Source organism: Hemicordylus capensis, chromosome 1 (genome assembly GCF_027244095.1).
Source record: "Hemicordylus capensis ecotype Gifberg chromosome 1, rHemCap1.1.pri, whole genome shotgun sequence".
NCBI classification, from domain to species: domain Eukaryota; kingdom Metazoa; phylum Chordata; class Lepidosauria; order Squamata; family Cordylidae; genus Hemicordylus; species Hemicordylus capensis.
The window spans coordinates 312,314,209-312,332,155 of NC_069657.1; the positions used below are offsets into that span (position 1 = coordinate 312,314,209).

The following is a 17,947-nucleotide window of genomic DNA, read 5'->3' on the forward strand; positions in this document are numbered from 1 at the left end:
TATGTGAACTGATCCAATTGTGACCTCTCTTCAGCAGTGAGAATCAATGTTGTGATGCCAATAGCAAACAAATCTCTGGCTGCACACATGTTTCTGTCCCACACATGTGCATCACTTTTTCAGATCATGGCTATTGTGTTGTACCATCACCCCTCGCCAACCGCTAGGGTTCCATTCAGGCAAAACCTTGCCATTGGCAAATTCATAGTTGGTGAGGCATTAAAGTCTATGGGAAACAGGGTCAGGGGAACCACAACCGCAACCAGCCCTAAAAATAAAGGGGGAAAATACAAAAATAATTGTTTAAAAAATCATTTTTAAATCCTGTAATATCGCCTAGAGTCACCAAGAAGAATGAGCAGATCAAACCCCTGGGAAATTTTTGAACCCCCCAGAATCACTCAAAAAGCATTTAAAATTGGCAAGGGACAGCAAGGTCAACAAGGGTCACAAAGAGGAATGAGCAGATCTAACCTCTGAACCCCCAAATCACTTAACTCCCCCATCACTAAAAAAAACCTCGCCAACTGTGGGTACTCAGGTCGTGGTTGGCAAGACCTGTCACAATTTCCTATTCGCATATACTCAAAACCGCAGTTGATAAAACCGTGGTTGGCAAGGGATGACTGTATCATGCTTTGGGAAATTAGTTTGCAATTAGAGGTATAATATAGATTACTTAAATTTGATTTATTTGATTTATATTTTTAATGTTATGTATTTATTTATTTTTACATTTATATCCCGCCATTTCTCCAAGGAGCTCAGAACAGTTTACATGCTTATTTTTATCCTCACAACAACCATGTGAGGTAGGTTAGGCTGAGAGATACATGACTGGCCCAGAGTCACCTGGGTCTTCCCGGTCCTAGTCCAACACTCTAAAAGCTCACAGTATCCCCCCCTCCCCCGAAAAAAATATACCTTTTCCTAAGGAACTTAAAATCTAAAAAAAAAATGAATGAATTGGAGGATAAAAAGGGCCAAATAAAATCAAAATGACCCTGTAAACATAAAATCTATTTTTAAAAAAAGAAAAGAAAGAAAGGCCCAGTCCCAAATGACTTGATGATGGTGTATCTACCACTCTGCTCAAGAGAGAGGCTGGTGTTATCTCCCCTGGAATGCTCTTTTTCTTTCAGTAGCAGCATTAGCAGCACCTGCTAATGCTGGTCAAGTTTTGTTTCTCTACAGAAAAACATATTTTCACAAGTCTTTTGTTTCCTAGGTGGTGCAGAAATTGCTCTTCAATTTCCATAAATCTCTGAAAGATCTTAGCAATCTCTGCAAATGAACATTCTCCCTCTGCCATTTTTAAAATTTGTTACTTCTCATTGGTTACTGCCTTGTAGATAGAGGCTCAGTTTCAAGCAGGGAATTTCCACATATTTAAGGTACAAGAACAGCAATAAAAGTGCTTAGGCTGTAATCCTAAGCACACTTATCTGGGAGGAAGCTCCACTGAACACAGTGGGACTGACTTCTGAGTAACTATACATAAAGGATTGTGCTGTAAGATTTAAGTGCAATTGTAAATTCATCTTTGTCATGAATCAATTTTTAAAATATATAGATCACTTAACTCATTTATTTACAGTCAACAACCAAATAAAAACTACAGCAAAGAACAATACAGTACAATATAATAACATCAGTAAAAATTAAAAAACCAGTTTGCAAACACCTTATTTTACACGCCTCCAAACAAAAACAAGCAATCCTATGAGTAATTTCTTTATGCTTATTTTCTAAAAAATAAACAATAAAATGTTCCTCAGTCCAATCCAAATGTTTCTTTTGATAGGGGGCGATCTGAATGGAATGGGCAACATCATAAAAAGGGCAGTTAAACAAAGTATGTGTTAATGTTTCCACCTCAGCAGCTCCACATGGACACAAATGTTCCTCCAAGGGGATCCCTTGAAATCTGCCCTCTAAAACAGCTGAAGGGAGGACATTAAAACAGGCCTGAGAGAAGACCCTTCTCAGCCTGGGTGTAGGTAAATGTGTAAGGTACGCAGCTGGCCTCGGGTTATTTGAAAAGCTGAGATAATTATATCTGGAAGCAATCAGGCTAAGGTCACTCTGCTTTTCTATGTCTCTTACCCTCTGTGTAATGATTTTGTTGTTGTTGTTGCCTGATCATAATTTAATGATTGTATATATTACTCCGAAAAGCCACAATTACCCAGGGTGTCATGTATATTCCTCCTCCAAGTGGAGCATAAATCAAATATATATATAAAAAATATTTCAGACATTCACAAGTACAGGAGGCCCTCAATTATCGTGGGGGTTACGTTCCATAATACCACCGCAGATGCTGAAACTGCAATAATTGAAACTTTGTGCCTATGGGAATGATGGGGTTCAGTTCCTTGTACATTAAACAAAGTACTAACAAGTTGTTCTAGTAAGAACTTATCTACCTACTTTCCTTTTACTACCCCTACAACTGGATTAAATTTGGTCCAGATTGGTTAGGTAGTTCACAAATTAGCCCACTTTCACAAAAAATGTTCATGTGTCTGCCACCTTGATTTGAGGTGGATGACATCATCACAAACTATATGTTTGAGGTGTTCGTACAACTATACCAAATTTGATCCAAATTGGTTCCTACTTGCATCTCAAGCATTCATGTGTCCGCCATCTTGATTCGGGGGGATGTCATGATTATAAACTATGCCCTTGAGTCGTCCCTTTGTGTCCCTACACATGTAGCAAATTGGTCCAAATCAGTTAGGCAGTCCACAAGTTAGCCCTCTTGCACCTCAAACATTCATGCGCCCACCATCGTGGATTGGGGTGGATGACATCATTACAACTACACCATTGAGATGTCCCTATGTGTTACTCACTACAGCTGTACCAAACTTGGTTCAAATCAGTTAGGCGGTCCACAAGTTAGCCCTCGTGCACCTCAGAAGTTTAGGCATCCTCCATCTTGAATTGGGGTGGATGACATCATCACAAACTATGTGGTTGAGGTGTCCCTATGTGTCCCTACAGCTATAGCAAATTTGGTCCAAATTGGTTAGGCGGTTCACAAGTTAGCCCTCTTGTGCTTCAGATGTGTACACATCTGCCATCTTGAATTGAGATGGATGACATCATCACAAACTATGCCATTGAGGTGTCCCTATGTGTCCCTACAACTGTATCCTATTTGGTTCATATTGGTTGAGGCATTGAGAAGTTGATGGGGGGGTGGGGGGAACAGACACATGGAACACCAAGTGATTTTATAAGTCTATCTGAAAGTAGGCTAAAAATTACCAAAAAATAGATTAAAAAACAAAACAGAAATCAGAGAGTACTACATACCTTGGTCACTCCTGTTCTCCAACTCCTCCAGTAACATCCTCAAAAAACAAAACAAAACAATATCTTTCAAATTCCACAAAAACATATCCCATCAGAAACACTGCCTCCAGAAGTGCCTCTCTCCAAGCTAGAAATACTACCAAAAATGTGAAATGTGCTCACAGGAACAGCAAAATTTACTCCAGCAATATTTGAACTGTGAGTAGGTGAAACTGGGAATGCAGAATCCACAATAATTGAAGGCTAAACACAAATATTGTAACATGCTAAAAAGTATGATTAAACACCTTTAGAATGACATTTTTTAAAAATAAAAAATCTTTCATCCTAAAATGTTTATATGAATGAGTGGCCTGAGTTATACTAGCCAGAGTAGCATGGGAGGAGAACCTCATTACTGCAACCCTGCCCAGTCCATCCTGCAATGTTAGTGTGTTCTTCTCATGTGATCCTGACCCTCTTGCTTGGTTCCTCCATTCTTGTGTTATCAGAGCAGTGTGGGAATTAGCTACAGCACTTTTAAGTATAAACAAGACCAGTGTCCTATAGAGTTAAATGGGACTTCCAGTTGTTATGCTTAAAATTGCAGCCACAGAATGTCATCTTCTGGAAGTGTTGATAAAAAAATTAAATCCAGAAACAGTCATTAATAAAGTAAATCAATTTCTCCCACTTGCAGAATAATCATCATAATTCTAATAATCTTCTTAGATGCTAAAGTATGAGCTTAAAATAAAGAAAAGCTTGGTGTGCTTGCCACTAGATGACACTGTTGAGATACATTTAGTTTCCCTTTTTTCTAATTTACTATGTGGAAGGAACTTCCCATGCCAAAATATGCCATGTTTACAAAATTTGCTATTATTTAAAAGATGGATTAAAAGTGCCTGCTTTCCCACAATTACAGGGAAAGTAAAATTGCCTGTTCTAGGTTTGAAGTTAAATACTCTAGCAAAGATTTCCAATATATGTGGACTTTATTTTTTATTTATTTGTTTTTTTAAAGCCGGGGGGGGGGCAGGGTGTTCCCAAGTAAATCCTGCATGTTTCTGTTAATATGAGTACTTGTGTGTTAGCATTATGGTATTTGTCACTTTCCTCTTTTTTGTTAAAAGGCTGGATGACATTTTTTTAAAACTAGAAAAGTGTAGCAGCAGAAGTATTTGACCTCCAGAGAAGCTTTTAGAATGTAAGAGTTGTTGTGTTGCTATCTCAATAAGTACCTCCGACACCCATGCAGCTATATTTCACACAACATCATAACCAGAGCTGCTGTGCTTGCTGCAAGGAGTGGGTAAATCTCATTTCCCCAGAAACAAAATACTGCTGATGGAAGGCTGGGAAGTTGTGGTATCTGCACAAAAGAAACCCTTTCTTAAGGACAGCTATCTCACTCCCCCACAATAAATGAGTAAGAACTACATCTTTAGCCAATTATATAGATAAAAAATAACACCTTATAGTACATTTATTTTTGCATACTTATTGTATGAAAAAAAACCAAATAATAATCTGATGAGGCCGAGAGCTCAGTGGCATTTACATCCATGTATTTAGGATCTGACTGTAAATGATAGATTTGGATTTTCCTGATCCTTCTGGCACAGTCCATGCTCATTTCTGTGGTGACTCCTAGCTGAACACCTGCCTAAGGAAGTTTTGGAGACTGGATTAAAAGTTTTGGAGTCTGGATACATTCTTTTCTTCATCTTTCAGCTGTGCTCAGTTGTATGGAGTCTGCAGTAAAGACAAGGAAATTAGGTTAAACAGTTTAGCCATCAGAAGAAAAAGAGCAAATGTCTATGTAAGTAAGGACATCAGTCAGAGAGCACAATATACCCTTTTTGATTAATCACCAAAAAATACAACTAGAAACAATTACACCCCTAAAGGTCCACTCCTGGTCTTCAAGTCTGCATATGCAGCATTGTAGTGCACATTCCTAACTTCCCCACAGGTATACTGTTATCTTTGATAGCACCACTTTTCTGTGCATGGAGAAGTAAGTTCCAGAATCAATCCACACAGCATGCATGGATTAGGAATCAGCATGCTGAATGTGGACATCCTGCAACAGGAATTGTGCAGATCACATCCTTTTGCATATAATATACATAGAACTCAATCCAGTAACTTCTGTGTGCCTGTTTCTGTGCATGAGCTGATAAGTGGCTAATAAGAGTCTGAATCAGAAAGTTCCCAGTTCAGATTTTGTCTCTACAACAAGCTTACTAGGTAATCTTATGCAAGCCACTGTCTCTTGAGAATAAACAGCAAACCTGGAATATGGAGATGATGATGAAATAATAATAGTACTGAGCTATTTATAGACTGGAGCTGTTGTAAGGAAGACTGAAATAATGTGGAACATTTTAAACACTCTAAAGTATTATTATTCACCTAAAACATACCAGTTCAGGAAGACCACTCCTAGGTTTCTTTGTTTACCTGTATATATCATGCAAAATAAAAGAACAAAGCTTGACATACCTGAATGTTGTTGCTCATATAATAATATGGGGAAAACAGAATGCAAACCAGTGCTGTGGGGATATGCCTTTCGTCAACAAGACCAAGATGTGTGCATGCGGGTATGTCTTAACATTATTGTAGAGTGGAACAGGACTAAAAAAAACTATTTCAAATTACTAGGTGCCAACATCAATTCTCTCTCCCACCTCTTAAAGAAGCTAGCATTAAAGTTAGTCCTGCATTGAGCTAATTAAAATAATAATAATTCATTTTCTCAGTGCTCAACATCCTGCAACCTGGGATTTCTTAAGCTCTAATGCCCACAGGAGGCAAGCCTAGTCTCTGAGAGATTCTGCAAAAGAGAATGAATCTTTTTGTATATAACTAGAATGTAATACGCATTAAAGTATCTGTCTTTTGAATTTATTTATTTATTCATTTACTCATTTGTTCATTCATTCATTCATTTTATTTAATATACCACCTTACTCCAAAAGCTCTAGGCAGTTCACAAAAATAAACACAATAAAAACAAAATAAAACAAACTGTTAAAACAGCAATTTTTTTAAAAAATCATTCAGAGATTACTAAAAGCCTGGCTTAAAAAATGTGCCTTAATGGCTCTTTTCAAGGCTGGTAAAGAAGTCAAACCATTCATTTCTATAGAGAGCAAATTCCACAGCCCAGGAGTGACTAGAGAGAAGGCCTGCTCCAGAGTCACCACCAGACAAGCTGGCAGTATACAGAGACAGACCTCTCTCCATTATCTTGGGGATAATAGGGGCAGTGGGGATCATGCAGAAGAAGGCGCTCACCCAGGTAACCCGATCCTAAGCTGTTTAGGGCTTTAAAGGTGATAACTAGCACTTTGTATTTTGCCTGGAAACCTATTGGTAGCCAATGCAATTGCTTTAAAACAGCCATAATATGGTCTCTCTGAGACAAGCCGGAGACCAATCTACCCACTGCATTTTGAACCAACTGAAGTTTCCAAACTACATGCAAAGGCAGCCCCACGTAGAGCACAATGCAGTAGTCAAGCTTAGAAGTTACCAGAGAGTGGCTGATCAACTCCATAATTAATATATTAATTATTTTAATTCACTACTTCTTTTGTGTGATGAAAAAGCGTTATCAGTGAAAAGCATTGCTTTTCATTGTCTGGAAGCTTTAGAGTATTGGTCAAAATACTGATTCAATAGAATCTACTGTTGTTTGAGCACAAGGGACTGAGGAGAGTGCTCAGGACTAGAGCAAAAAGTGGCCATTGTGCCACATGTTGTGCTACTCTGTTGCCTAGCCAATCACAGAATTGGACTGTTCACCTGATAATTCTAGACTATGACTGTAGTTTATAATCTCGCCCCTGCCCCCGACACATACTATATCAGTGGTAGCAACCTGAGGCTCTCCAGCTCTTGTTGGACTATAGTTCCCTAAATTTTCTGGCCATCAGTTTCATTGGATGACCCGTGGTTCTAGTGCTGTGTGAGAGAGGAAGAAGAACTCCTCCCTATCCATTCCTTCCACACAATGCATACTGTTATAAATCTCTATCATGTATCTCCTTTTTCCTAAACTAAAAAGCCCCAAATGCTGTAGCCTAAGGGGGGGTGGTGCTCTAGTCTAGTCCCCTGATCATTTGGTTGCTCTCTCCTGCACCTTTTCCAGTTCTCTATAAAATCCTTTTTGAGGCATGGTGACAGAACTGCACACAATATTCCAAATGTAGCCATACCATATATTTGTACAGAGACATGATATTAGCCGTTATACTTTTGGTCCCCTTGCTAGTGGTCCCTAGCATGGACCTGCTTTTTTCACAGTTGCTGCACACTGAAAAACTGCTTCTTGTTAGGCTTGTGAATTCCAGGCTACATCTCCTGAGGTAAGAGTTCATCATGTTATGAAACATGAAAAGTAGTTTTACATGGCATCACATACCAGGAGTTCAGTGGAGGTGTCATGAGCATGAGATCTAAATTGCCCGTTACATTGACTCATAGCATGTTAAGCAAGTAGCTGTAATGGAAGAAGCTCCAGAATTGGCACTTTTGCGTACTTAAGCCAAGAAACAAAGCAACACAGAGTCCAGAATTAAAGAGTAGGCAGAACTAAATACTCACGGGGTCAGCTCATTAGGAATATTGCTTGGCACACGGAACAACTGGCAGCCATTATAGATTCCCCCCCCCCCCCAAAAAAAGCTTTTTTAAAGAAACAAACAAAACTAATTAGTGTTGGCATAAAAAACAGTCTTCATAAACATCATGTGCTGTTTAAAAAGGGCTGAGAATGCAAACACACACCTGCAGGTAAGTCCCTGATCTTCTCCCACTCATCCTTTCATTTTGGATCAAAATGGAAATTAAAAGATGCTTTAATTATATAAACATAGTTACTCCTGTCCTTTAACTGCCTTTTTTAAAAGGCCTTTAACTGTCCTTTGTGTTATAGTTATCTGAGGATACTTGCAAGTATCACTCTGGTCTCTCTTGACCCTGAGTGCTGTGAACATGTTTCAGAGTCCTTCTTTTAGCCCTGCCTTACATCAGTCCTTCTCTGTTTTCTCTGCTCCTTTTTTCAAGCTTCTTTCACACCTCTCTTTCTTTATCAATCTGCACCCATCTTTCAGCTCCTTAACTCTTGGCTTCTCTACATCCCAGGACCTCTTTCCAGTCATCAGCCTGCCCTATGTGAGCTTTTTGTCCCAGCCAAAGAGACAACTTTCCTTTCCCTCATAGAAGTTGGACTGCAAAAAGTTTAATTCACTGAACAAGTGAACATTTCATGCCACCATATCAATTCACCTAATTATTGTCAGTATAAGAGACATTACAATAAGTTTCCAATTCTCTATAATTCCTACAAAATTGACCCTGGCAAAGCTTCCCCCTGGATTTTTTCACTTTGGGGCATTGAAGAGAGTGAGGCTTGCATAAGAAAGAAGAGCTTTCTTAAAAGCCATGTCAATCTCAGTGCAATAAAATGCATGCCAAAATCTGATAATATTCAATCGGAATATCCATGGAAATGCCATGGATGGTTTGTGCAATCTACATGTCATTGCACAGCCAGTCTTGATTAATATCCCTGATTTTTTTTTTGAATGAAAATTAGCCTATCTCTCATACTATGTGCATACAGATATGAAGCTCATATAATGTTCCATATCATGTTTGGAAGCCAAGATCAATGTGAATGGTTTCATTAAACAAAACTACCATCTTGTTCTCAGTGGCAATCTGAACATGGTTAAAGGTTAAGAAAAGGTTAAGAAAATCGGCATAAACCTGTTTGTTCTCTGCAGGCATTCCTTCATTAGATAAAGAAGGGATGCGAAACTCAGATATTCTTCCCTCTCCCCTTAACCTTATTTCCAGACTTTGATTTTAGGGAAAGGAGCCCAAAATGATTTAAAAAGAAATTGGATAGTTTAATGTTAATACTGAATACTGAAGCCTATCTTCAATAAGCTGATATGACTTCTTCATGACAGTGGCAGAGTGGGCAGTGCAGCCTTCCAACCAGCTGAAGAGACATTGTCACCAAATGGGACTTGAGAAAGCAAAAAAAAAAAAAAAAAAGTTTGAAAAAGGCATTTGGAATACCAACAATGTGAGAGTAAAGCTGTGTAAGGCAAGGGGCATTAATAAAACACTGGCATACTGAATAGTTGCTGACTGCTTACTCACTTATTACAGTTACTCTCTGTTAGAATATTGGCATATAGGCGCAGTACTAAAGGCAGGGATTTTTTATTCGATCCACTTCAGCAGCCTGTTAATAATACAGAAGGAGTTTGGTCTGCTTATAAGAGCATCATAGGAGAGGTGGGCATATCCTTATGTGAACACCAGGCTTTGCCTCCACAAAAGTCTGAAGTGAAATTTCAGGTTCCTCCTCAGGCAAAGTTTTTGAAGCATTTTGAGGTGAAACCAAGGAACTTTAATACGACTAGTATAAATTACTTCTCCATGTCGACCTCATCAGGAAAATGTATATCTTCCTGAAATGCCTGCCTGGAGGTGGTAATGGGCTGGATAACAAACTGAGGTTGAAGCCAAATAAGACAGAGGTACTGACTGTGGGGGGTTGGGACCCAAGAGATGTTTTAGATCTGCCTGTTCTGGGTGGGGTTACACTCCCCCTGAAAGATCAGGTATGTAGCTTGGGAGTGCTCCTGGACCCAAAGTTCTTCCTGGTTTCTCAGGTTGAGGCAGTGGCCAGGAGCACTTCTTATCAGCTTTGGCTGATACATCAGCTACGTCCATTTCTAGAGTTCAGTGACCTTATAACGGTGGTACATATGTTGGTAACCTCCAGACTTGACTACTGTAATGCATTCTACGTGGGGCTGCCTTTGTACGTAGTCTGGAAACTACAATTGGTACAAAATGCGGCAGCCAGATTGGTCTCTGGGACAACACGAAGGGACCATATAACACAGTTTTGAAAGAACTACACTGGCTGCCTATATGTTTCCTGGTGAAATACAAAGTACTGGTTATCTATTATATTAACTAGTGATTTTAAGCCCGTTAAATTAACGGGCGCTAGTAGACCTTTGGGGCCAGCTTTCTCTGCCTCCTGTGGCTGGACGGCGTCCTCCTCCTCCCGGCCGGGCCCTCCGCCTCCTCTGGCTGAGAGTGGGGGTTCTTTTCTGAGAGTTGTGTTCTTTCTGCTCTGTGTGCCCTCATTTATTTTATTACTGTTTGTGTTGGCTTCTGGGTGTTTTGGCGGGAGGGGGGTATTGTGCTTAGTGCAAACGTGTGTGTGTGTGTGTGTGTGTGTGTGTGTGTGTGTGTGTGTGTGTGCGCGCGCGCGCGCATTGCAACCTTTTCTTTATTTTCGGGCTGGTTCTCCCTCGCCCGGTCTGGACCTGCCCTCGATGTTTCTCCCCTCCCTATGGGCCCCGGTCCCCGCTTCTGCTCCTCCTTCTGCCCTCCCCAGTCCCCGCTTCTGCTCCTGTGGCCGTTTCTCCCTCAGCTGGCCACCGCCTCTGCCCTCCCCGGTCCCCGCTTCTGCTCCTCCTTCTGTCCTCCCCGGTCCCCGCTTCTGCTCCTCCTTCTGTCCTCCCCGGTCCCCGCTTCTGCTCCTGCGGCCATTTCTCCCTCAGCTGGCCACCTCTGCCCTCCCCGGTCCCCACTTCTGCTCCTCCTTCTGTCCTCCCCGGTCCCCGCTTCTGCTCCTGCGGCCGTTTCTCCCTCAGCTGGCCGCCTCTGCCCTCCCCGGTCCCCGCTTCTGCTCCTCCTTCTGTCCTCCCCGGTCCCCACTTCTGCTCCTGCAGCCGTTTCTCCCTCAGCTGGCCACCTCTGCCCTCCCCGATCCCCGCTTCTGCTCAACATGGCCGCCTGGTGCCTTCGGCCATATCTTCCTCGGACGTTCTGGGCATGTGCTCCGCGCATGCCCAGAACAGCCGAGGAAGACACGGGCGCAAAGACACGGGAGCACACCCGGGCTCTTTATTATAGAGGATTCTCCTGGGTGTGCCTTGGAATGTGCGTCCCAGAGCCCAGCTGACTGGATGGGCGGCAGACGTGCCTGATTGGCCGAGGTGCACCCAGGAGGATTGGTTGCCGTGGTGGTGGCCCAGCTGTGGAGGCCAGTGGCGGCGGGCCCAGCCACAAAGGCAATGCCCAGGAGGGGTGAAAGAAAGGTGGGGCAGAAGTGGCATTGGGGAGGAGAGGTGGCTGGGCCTGGAAGCAGAGACTGGGGCAGAAGTGGGGGGGAGAGGTAACTGCTGGCCCCAAAGAGCGCACAGATGCTCTATGTGGGGTCGGCTAGTTATCTATAAAGTCCTCAATGGTTTGGGTCCAGGCTATTTAAGAGACTGCCTCCTTTGTCATGAACTCTGCTGCCTTTTACGATCTTCTGGAGAGGTCCAATTACAGTTGCCACCAGCTCATCTGGTGGTTACTCAGGACCAGGCTTTCTCTGTGGCTGCCCCAGGGCTTTGGAATATTCTCCCTGCTGAAATAAGAGCATCTCATTCTCTGTTTTCAGGAAGAACCTCAAGACTCTCCCTGTTTTCACAAGCTTTTAATTAGAATTAATTTTAATAATTTTAATAATTTGTTTTATATTGTTTTTATTATGTTTTATCTATTTTAATTTGTGATTTTAATATTAAAATTTGTACACCGCCTATTGCTGTACATATCAGGTGGTATAAACATATGATAAATAAATATGAATATGATTTCTCAGAGGGGTTTGTGCATCCCTAAAGACCCTTTGTAAGTGGCTTAACTAGAAGCCTCCATTTATAAAGATACAAGGAAGAGTCCAAGTGGCCTTATACATTCTTAACTTAGACTGGATTTGTCCTTTGCTTCTTTCTTAATAAGTCATATTGCAAATGAGAGGGTTAAGTACTACCTGTCTCAATTTCGTGTTTACATTTAACAGTGTAAGATTCAGATCTAGTAAATGTGTTCCAGTTATAATTCGTCTACATTATTTAGCTGAAGATGACAATATGAGCAACCACTGGAATAGTTATATTCCAAAGATCCCTTTTCACGTATCAGCATCAAGACTGAATATATTTTTAAGTGGTGTGTGTCTGGTAGTAAACACTCTGACTCACTCCAATTGTATAAAGTAGCTGATAGTCATGTGAGTTGTCTGTGGCACATCCAGATTTCTGGGGTGAAAAAATGCAGTTGATCAGTAGACATTCCACTTTGCATAGCAAAATTAAGTTATTCATAATGAATATTGTGAACCCCATTAATTTTCTGAAAATGGTTTTCTATTTGAATAGCATGAATTGACATTTATTAAAGTTAATTTAGATACCTACTAAATCACTTCCAATGCTCTCATTAGCTAACCTAGAAGACAGATATTGAGGGCCATAAATTTGCAGCAGCCAATAATGGATTCCAAGAAAAGCTAAGAAAAATAGCTGTGGAAATGATGCAAAATATACATAATATAACACATAGTGATGCACAAAACAAAATAAAGAAAAACTTGATAACTATGATAGAAACCAATACCAAGCCCCATATACAGATTACAATAGCACAGGAGCTTACCAGCCTGACAGAGGAAGCACAAGCCCTCAAAGATGAAATCGATGTGCTACATCACTCTTCGGACAGGGTGGGGCGGCTGGAGGCCATGGTGGATTCCTACAAGAAGAAGCTGGAAGACTTGGGTGACCTGCGGCAGCAGGTCCAGCTGCTTGAGGAGCAAAACACTGTCTACATGCAGCGTACCTGTGAGTTGGAGGAGGAGCTGAGGCATGCCACTGAAGACACACAAAAGACAGGTGCAAGAGCTTACAGGCTAGACCAAGAAAAAGAATCTCCATTAGGAATCACACATGTGAATGCTTCAGTGGGTTTTAAGTTAGAAGTATATATTTGAGATGGATAAATTTTAAATGGATAAAGGGCTCCCCTCACGATCAATTTATGTTGGCAATATAAGGAAGGTTTTGTTTAATGCAGGATGTCTGATATATTATTTATTTATTTATTTTAAATGTTTACACCCCGCCCCTCCAGTAATGGTTGGGGCAGCTCACAACATCAATAAAATAGATACAATCTTCTTCTTTACATTTATTTCTCTAAGACGTACCCGTGGCTAATCCCATGTGTGGCAGCTCTTGTGAAAGTTTGAGAGCAGCTGCCAGATAGCCATGGGTATGGGGTGATAAAATGGCGGCGGGCAGGGAAAACATCGGCCAGGCCGGCCAGTGGGGGAAACAGGTTGAGAAGGAAAATGCCGGTGGAGGAAAATGCTGGCAGGTGGAGAAGGAAAATGCCAGCCTGGATGGTGAGGGAAACCACTGGCGGCGGACGGGCAGGGAGGGAAAGCACCGGCCAGGCCAGCGGGCAGGGAAGAAAAGTGGACTGGGAGGAGGAGAACGGACTGGGGCTGAAGGAAGGGCGAAGAAGCACAGGCTGAAGGGGGGAAGGAGCACGGACTGGGGCTGAAGGGAAGGGGGAAGGAGCATGGACTAGGGCTGAAGGGAGGGGGGAAGGAGCACAGACTGGGGCTGAAGGGAGGGGGAAGGAGCAACTGGGGCTGAAGGGAGGGTGGAACGAGCACGGACTAGGGCTGAAGGGAGAGGGAAGGAGCACAGACGGGCTGAAGGGAGGGGGAAGGAGCATGGATGAGGGTGAAGGGAGGAGGAAGCAGCATGGACTGGGGCTGAAGGGAGGGGGAAGGAGAATGGACTAGGGCTGAAGGGATGGGGAAGGAGCACGGACTGGGGCTGAAGGGTGGGGGGAAGGAGAGAGTGACTTTCAGCTGAGAGTCGTACTTTGGCTGCCGTGGGCCTTTTGATGGGTCTGGGCCCCTGCCCAGTGCCTGACCAGAAATGTGGGGTGGACAATTTTCCCATACATTTTTGTTTTTCTCTGGTGGAAAATTTCCCATTTCTAAAATTGCATTGGCTGAGATCCAGGCTAGTCCTGTGCACATGCAGCAGTGTGAGTTCCAGAATACTGCTGCACTGTTGCTTGAGTGGAGGAAGGGGCAACCTTTGTCTTTCCTCCCTTCTCTCTCCACAGAACCAGATTAACATATTTGTAGGCCCTAAGCACTCCCATAATTGTAGGCTCCCAAAATAGATGTATAGATAAATATTTTCATTGTGTACCATGTACAGGTCCTCTAATATGTCCCACAATATGTCTAATGTTTCAGAATGGCCATCCACAGGGCTGGATGATCCATTATTTCCTTACAAGAAGATACAGGGTAGGGTGGAGTAGGGTGGGGAGAGTTTCTTACAAGTTACTCTTACTTTTTCAGTTCAAGGCAAGAGCATTAATGTTAATGTTTTAACATCTGCATGAAACCACTGGGAGAGATCATCAGGAGGTTTGGTGCTGGGTGTTATCAATATACTGATGACACACAGATCTACTTCTCCATGCTGACCTCATCAGGAAATGGCATGTCTTCCCTAAATGCCTGCCTGGAGGCAGTAATGGGCTGGATGAGGGATAACAAACTGAAGTTGAAGCCAAATAAGATGGAGGTACTGACTGTGGGGGACTGGGACCCAAGAGATGATTTAGATCTGCCTGTTCTGGATGGGGTTACAGTCTCCATGAAAGATTAGGTGCATAGCTTGGGAGTGCTCCTGGACCCAAAGCTCTCCCTGGTTTCTCAGGGTGAGGTGGTGACCAGGAGCACTTTTTATCAGCTTCGGCTGATATGTCAGCTACATCCATTTCTAGAGCTGAATGACCTTAAAACTGTGGTACATATGCTGGTAACCTCCAGACTTGACTACTGTAATGTGCTCTACCTGGGTCTGCCTTTGTACATAGTCCGTAAATTACAATTGGTACAAAATGCGGCAGCCAGATTGGTGTCTGGGACAACATGAAGGGACCACAAAACACCAGTTTTAAAAGATCAGCACTGGCTGCCAATATGTTTTTAGGTGAAATACAAAGTTCTGGTTATTATCTATAAAGCCCATAACGGCTTGGGTCCAGGCTATTTAAGAGAGTGCCTCCTTTGCCATAATCTCTGCCGCCTGTTACCATACTCTGTAGAGGTCCGGTTACAGTTGCCACCAGCTCATCTGGTGGTGACTCAGGACCAGGCTTTCTCTGTGGCTGCCCCAGGACTTTGGAATATGCTCCCTGCTGAAATAAGAGCATTTCTTTCTCTGTTTGTTTTCAGGAAGAACCTCAAGACTCTCCTGTTTTCTCAGGCTTTTAATGAGAATTAATTTTAATAATTTAAAAACTTGTTTTAATAATTATTTTAATCTATTGTTTTTATTATCATGTATTTTAATTTGTGACTTCTGAATATTTTAGATTTTGTATACTGCCTAGAGATGTACCTATTAGGTGGTATTAAAATATAATTAATTAATTAATTAATTAATTAATCAATAGATCCATCAGGTCTTGAACATGCATTCACAGATGCATTTCTATTGTTCTCACATATGTAGGCCCACAAGAAATCTGTGGTATAAATGATCAGTGCACAAATAGAAGACAATTTGGTGACAGGTTTCCCAAATGTTAACATTGCTTTTAGAATGTATCTTGCCATTTTTGGAACAAACTGTGAAGGAGAGCGCTCTTTTTCAAAGCTGAAATGTATGAAGAACTTACTTAGGTCAACCATGGGACAGAAACACTCCTCTCAGTTGAGAATGAGCTTTTGCAAAAATTGAAATTGATGTGTAGTCCGTGATTTTGCTAACAAAAAGAGCCACAAAATTGATGTGCATTTTAAGTCAAAGCTAATATCATTAAATTTAATTTTTTGCTGTCTTTTCTCATTTTTTGAATCGTCTGATATTGGGGGGTGGGGGTGGGGCGCTAAAACCTTTTCATAGGCCCTTGGGAGCTTTGTAGGCCTTAAGCACTATGCCTGTTGTGCCTGATGGATAATCCAGCCCTGCCTCTCAAGATCACTGTGTGTCACCAAAATGGGTAGTATTAAACTCATGTAGCTGCACATGTGCAATGCTAGTCTGGATGTCCAGCACTGTTTTGTAAAATCCATCCATAACAATGAATAGATGCCAATGCAATATTAGGCAAGTTCAGCAATTTCAAATTAGTAATTAATGTTTTCCAGGTGATTCCTATACCTAGGAACTGTGAGAGAGCCAATACGTGCTTTATTGGTTTATTGAGTTCTCTAATTAAAACAACTTTTTTTCACATAAAGCTTTGAATTTGTTTCAGTATAACAATTAAAGCACATGAAATGTCTTTATTGATTCCCCTGTTCCAAGGTTTCAGTACATCTGTACAGTTATTTATGTATTTATGTATTTATTTATCATATTTCTATACCCCCTGATATGTACATCTCTAGGTGGTGTACAAAATTATTTATTTAAAATATTTAAAAGTTACAAATTAAAATATATGACAATAAAAATAGAATAAAATAGATATTAAAACAAGGTTTTAAAATTATTAAAATTAATTCTAATTAAAAACCTGCAAAAACAGGAGAGTCTTGAGGTTCTTCCTGAAAACAAACACAGAAGGAGATGCTCTTATTTCAGTAGGGAGCATATTCCAAAGTTGAAAAACTTTAGAGATACATCAGGAGAATTTGGACCTTTTTTCCATAATAAAAATGCACATTTTATGCAAATGAGGGAGATTTGCATGGGAAATTTTTCCAAGTCAGAATTTCCCCGAAAACCCACATCTCTGTGCCTGACAGCCAACTGCTGGAAATTCCTATATAGCCACTGTTCTCAAAGCTTGAGAGAACTTCCCCCAAAATGAATGAGTCCATTGTCCGATCAAGTTTCTGTGCCATAAAGGCTAAGAGTCCTAGTTACTCAGCTCTATGGACAAGCCTGACCCAGAAGCATTTAGGGATCAGGAAATATAATCTGATCTGATCACCACTCTGGCCTATGGATACAAGGAGCCTGCCTTTGTTTGTTCGTCCAATTTATATACTGCCCTTCCTAAAGTGACTCAGAGCAGTTTACATTAAAACACATAATAAAACAATTATTATTTTTTTAAAAAACAACACGTTTAAACCAGATTAAAATTAAAAACTAAAATTAGATATCATTAAAAGCCAGGTGAAAAAGATGGGTTTTTAAGGATCTCCTGAAGACCTCCAAGAAAGATAATCCTCTTATATCCATGGGGAGCATGTTCCATAACCTATGGGTACCAACTGAGAAGGCCCAATCCTAGAATAGGTTAGATGACTGTAACTCTTATCCCTTTCTCTTTGGCTATCATCCCTCATCTCTCTCTCCCCATCCCTCCATGCTAGGATCCTCTCAAGTTAGAATTCAGCACTGTTCCTAAGGACTAGCATCCTGTAGTTGAGATCTTTGTCTTGGTCCTCCAGCTACTACTTGCTCCTCCAGGAGATAGCCAACTACAGCTTTTGTCTTGTTAATTTCTGTTCTTTAATAAACTTAATCTCTATTTCCCAAGGAACCTGTCTTTGCTCTATTGCTCCTTTCTGGAGCTTTCTGGCTTTCTGGAGCTTTCTGCCTACCTCATAAAATAACATGGCTGTATCCATGTTCGCACCCAATTTGAGTTAATTTTCCCACTTAAGCCAAAGCATAGTCACAAAGCATAGTAAGTGCTTAGCTACTAGCTATTTTAAAGCTGAGGAGCTACAGCAGAGATGCAAAACTAAAACACAGGA

The 17,947-nt window shown here is 41.4% G+C and overlaps 1 long non-coding RNA gene across 2 annotated transcripts in view; it reads right to left on the minus strand.

Annotated features, from left to right (window-relative positions):
- LOC128341051 (uncharacterized) overlaps positions 1 to 17,947 on the minus strand; it is a 22,131-nt gene continuing 4,184 nt past the window's right edge. The window contains exons 2-4 of one of the 2 annotated variants that reach the window (XR_008314169.1): positions 12,847 to 13,061; positions 3,328 to 5,064; positions 1 to 268 (exon numbers count right to left, since the gene is read on the minus strand). This is a non-coding gene — a long non-coding RNA (uncharacterized LOC128341051). Of the gene's footprint in view, positions 269 to 1,594; positions 5,065 to 12,846; positions 13,062 to 17,947 lie in introns of those variants that run through there. The other variant, XR_008314168.1, reaches the window with a different exon arrangement.